The sequence below is a fragment of the Nyctibius grandis genome, chromosome Z (genome assembly GCF_013368605.1).
Source record: "Nyctibius grandis isolate bNycGra1 chromosome Z, bNycGra1.pri, whole genome shotgun sequence".
Taxonomy (NCBI): Eukaryota; Metazoa; Chordata; class Aves; order Nyctibiiformes; family Nyctibiidae; genus Nyctibius; species Nyctibius grandis.
Window position 1 is genome coordinate 27659248 of NC_090695.1, and position 4785 is coordinate 27664032.

Genomic DNA, 4785 nt, shown 5'->3' on the forward strand with positions numbered 1-4785 from the left:
GGCCTGCTCTGTGTTACCTTTACACAGAATTAACTTTCCTGTCAGTAATTTTCCTTTCAGCTAGAATAACAGAGAATAACAGTATGTTCTGAAGCAAACTGCATGTTTTGTAGATAAGAGTCTGCTGAGGGGACTGACAACAGTGTTATAGTCATCAGTGATTCTTGCTTGCGCTTAGTCTTAGAAAATCCAAGGTCTCTGTTAAATTCCTTGCTAATTATAAACAAGGGCCAAAGACAAACAGGACTGTGAAAAACAACTTTGTGATGTCTAAATTAACTTGATTCACAAACTCTGGTGCCAGAGGAGAGATAAGTCCAGTGAGAACCAGAACAGTATCTTCTCCTTGAGGCCACCTGCACTTGTAAACAAGAAGGCCTCAAACACGCTTGCACAGAAGCACAATTAGGGGGAATTGCGACCACCAGAGACCACCCAAGACCCCTTCCCCAATTTAGTACACATGCGCAAAGACAGTTACATAATGTATTAGCATATGCATAAGTTTCTTGGAATAGGTGGGCTTCTCTTGGAATTATACGAATATTCATTTTTCTGTAATGTATAGAATGAGCAAGCTTTTGTTCCTAGGTGTGCATGCTAGGAGGAGAGATCCCCCATGCACCCAGCGCTGCAATAAACCAATGTTGGCTTTCTAAACTATCATTTGGTTTTGAGAGTTTTCTTCATTACTATTTTCCGGTAAAAGAATTTGGCGACCCAGATGGGACAAGCTCTCCGGAGTCTCCACAGACCAGAGGAATCATGAGGACTCCAGCGAGCACCGGAGTATTTTCGGGGAAGCCTCCAGTTCCCTGGTCGGGTGAGTTTCTGAGACAGCTATCTGGGATATTAACGACATTGGTTGTGAGTATTGGTACCGGTATTTTAACTTGGTTGCTTACAAATAAGTCGTACCTGAATTAAGTACACGTTGTTAAGCTATTGGTATCGGTGTGCACAATTGTGATAATCCGTACGTTATTACGGGGATGCCCAGAGTCCAGATTTTGGTTGAATATTGATTTTGTATATCTGTATATATTCATATATTCATTGCTGTTTAGAGAAACTGCTTTTGACTTTCAGCTTGCAAGTCTCTTTCCGTGTTCTCTGTTCCTTCCCCTTCGGTGGGGGCGGAGGGGGAAAGGAGGGAGGCGAACGGCGTTTGCCATTTGCTGTCTGCCACCGGTTTAATAGCCAGTCCGGCTTTAAACTGTGACAGATTTATTAGTAATTGTAGTAATTGTGGTACTTGTGTAACTTTGTTCGGGTATTCCTGTTAATTTTGAAACTTTGTAAAATGGGAAACAGACAGTCTACCGAAGGGGGGGATTCTTAAGGGCTCTCCCTTGGGATGTATATTAAGACACTGGAAAAAGTTTGGGGGTGATCCCCTTACTCGTAAAAAGTTAGTATAATATTGTAATCACTGGTGGCCTTTGTATATCCTAGATGATTAGGAGAAATGGCCTAAGAACGGGATTATAAGCTACAACACAATACTGCAATTAATGTTCTCTAGACGAGAGGGAAAGTGGGATGAGATGCTGTATGTGAATTTGTTCTTTGCATTACGGGATGATTATGATGTGCGTAACGAATGTGGTTTGATTGTAAGCGAAGGTGAGGTATTGGCGTTAGAGGCAAGGAAAAAGAAAGTGCCTAGGCATTGTTGTTCAGCATGCAGCATCGGCAGGCAGTGCAACAAGTATAAGGAGAAAAGAGAGGAGGAGGAGAACGAGGCGGATGTTGAAATGTTAGTTGGACCAAGAAGGGATAGAAGGGATAATGGACAGAGTGATTCGGACAGTACCGATGGTGAAGCAGGTTTCAGTCCGGTGGCAGGTAGGACTAGGCAGAGAAATATACAAGCCCCTCTCAGACAAGCAGTAGGACTGGAGGGGGTAGTTTGGGTAAAAGTGCCGTTTTCTGTATCAGATTTAAAATCCTGGAGGAAGATGGCAGGGGTATATAGGGAGGACCTTGAACGGGCAGCAAAGGTTATGGAAACTATAATTGAAAACCAGATTGGAAAGATTTGCAAATTATTTTGAATAACTTAGTGATTTTCGAGGAAAAACGACTTATTTTGGCCAAGGCAAGAGAGGAGGCTGAATGAGTGCATGTTCAAGCTGCACAAGCAGGATGCATAGATGAACATTTTCCTCCCAATAACCCTAACTGGGACCCCAACGTTCCTGCTCAGAGGTTGTTATTGACAGAATACCAACGATTGATTTTGCATGGTGTTCGGAATGCTATTCCAAAGTCAAAGAACTGGTTTAAATTGTATCAGGTCGTTCAGGGAAAGAATGAGGATCCCTCCTCTTTCCCTGAAAGACTAACAGAGGCTGCAAGAAAATACACCAATTTGAATCCAGAAAATGATGTAGATGCTGTCTCGTTAATACACATTTTTATGGGACAATCTAGTGCAGATATAAAATGGAAACTGCAGAAAATAGAGGGGGCAGATGCCCGCTTACTAGACAAAATGTTAGAGAGTGCCTGGAAAGTGTATAACAACAGAGAAAAGGCAGAGGAAGAAAGAAAGAAAAAAGAGGTGTTTAAAAACAACCAGCAACTGGCAGCAGCTATAGCCCAGGAAACTGGTAGGGTCAGAGAACAGAATTATCGGGGGTAGGGCAAAGGGAAGAAAATCTTCTGATGAAGTACCAGGGGCTGGAAAGCAATTAGAGAAAGATCAGTGTGCTTTCTGCAAGCAGAAAGGGCACTGGAAAAGGGAGTGCCTGCAATTAGGTTGGCGAGGCCTTGGGGGAATGCCAAGGAAAGCTGCTAACATGATGACTTTAGATTCAGACTGAGAAGGACTGGGGGAAGAATCAAAACCCTCCCCAACAGAACCCCTGGTTATAGTAAGGTTGGGGAATGAGAAAGTAAAATTTTTAGTAGACATGGGAACTACCTATTCAGTATTAAATACATGCAAGGGTAATTTGAGTGATCAAAGCATGCCAATTATTGGTGCCACAGGGCAGAAAGAAGATCGGCCAGCCTTTAAAATTTGGAATTGGGAAAAGGGTGTTAACCCATCAATTTCTCAACATATCAGATTGCCCCATGCCGCTGTTAGGATGAGATATGCTAAGTAAATTGAATGTACAAATTACGTTTACAAAAGGAAAAATCCAAAACCATATCCCTGAAAATAAAGCTTTGGATGCCCAAGTTTTTATATTACAGAAGGAAGCCGAGTTACAGGAGATACCAGAAGATGCTGTGACACCTCTCATATGGGCTTCAGGAACACCAGGACGATCCCGAGCGGCAGGACCAGTAACCATCCAGTCAAAACCAGATGCCGGATCGGTAAGATGAAAGCAAATGAAACAAGAGCTTAGAGCATTTCTCGGGATGGCCGGATGGTATTGCCTGTGGATAATGAATTTTGGACTCATTGCCAAACCCTTATATGAAGCTGTACAAGGGAAAGGAAACCTCCTTGTTTGCACTCAGAGGTGCGTTTGCAAAACTAAAACAGACTTTAATGAGTGCTCCAGCTCTAGGCCTCCCAAACTTAGAAAAACCATTTGAACTATTTGTACATGAAAGACTGCATATTACCCTAGGAGTGTTGGCCCAGAAACTAGAACCATTTGTTCAATGGGAGTAGATAGAGAAGATGAGGCCCCAACTCTCCTTGGAAGGTCACAGTGAAACAACATGGCACAAGCTGTAATGAGGAAAATGTTGATTTGACACTAGGAAGTTTTCACTGTGAGGATCGTCAAACACTGGCACAGGGTCCCAAGGAGGTTGTGAATTCCTTATCTTTGCTCTTTTTAAAGAAGGCACTAGCAGTTTTCCGTGTGTGGAGGTGAAAGCGAATGATCTCCATTCCATGACTCTAGCATGGAATATAGTGCCCTCTGTACATGGCACTTCTGGAGAAAGTCTTTCTAAATCCCTGATTATTTCATCAGATCTTTGGCAGGCATGAGATTCTGCCTGCTTTCAGTGGGACTGCCCTTGCTCCTCAGAGCTCCGCATCCTCATGTATTGATACGTATACTGACTCTCAAACTTTCCACCAAAATGCTCGTTTTTAAATCTCTTACCATTTTTTCACATTTCCTTTTTTTTTTTTTTTTTGGCTAATATTCTGGATTGCTTTTATTCACAGAAAGAAACAAGAAGATTAAAAAAACCCTTATGAATTTGGTTGAATGTAGCTACGAGTTCTGGTCAAAGAAAGTAAGTATGCAAACTTTGTCAGCATTTTATTTCGATTTCTAGAAACGAGACGTCACACAGGACAAAAATCTAACTGAAAAATAGAACGCGAAAAAAACATGCCCTGAAGATGAATTTTTCCTTTTTGGATCAGATCAGGTGTTTTGCTCAGCTGTAAAACTGAGGGCACTCCGCATCGGCACAGCCGAAATCCCACAGAACAGTCAATTTTCCAGCCCGGGTATCGGACGGAGGCGCTGCCCGCCCGTGCCGCCTCCACGGCGCTGCCGCTCGTCCTCCCCGCGCGCACCGGGAGCCGGGCGCGGTTCTCGCCATCATTTACCGCCCGGCACCGACCGCTGAGTCAGGGCTCAACACGCCGCCGCTGCCGCCGCGGGCCCAGCTCCGGCGGGGACAGACGCGGGTCGGCTCTGCTCCGCCGCCCGCACTCTCGGGAGGGGAGTAGGCGCGGCGGGTGCACCTGCCACACGCACCAGCCCACCTCTGCGCCTGCGGACCGCGTGCCTCCCGCCCGCGCACCGCCCCTCACGCCCGCCCGTCCGCTTCGCCTCGGGCGCCGCGGCCGTC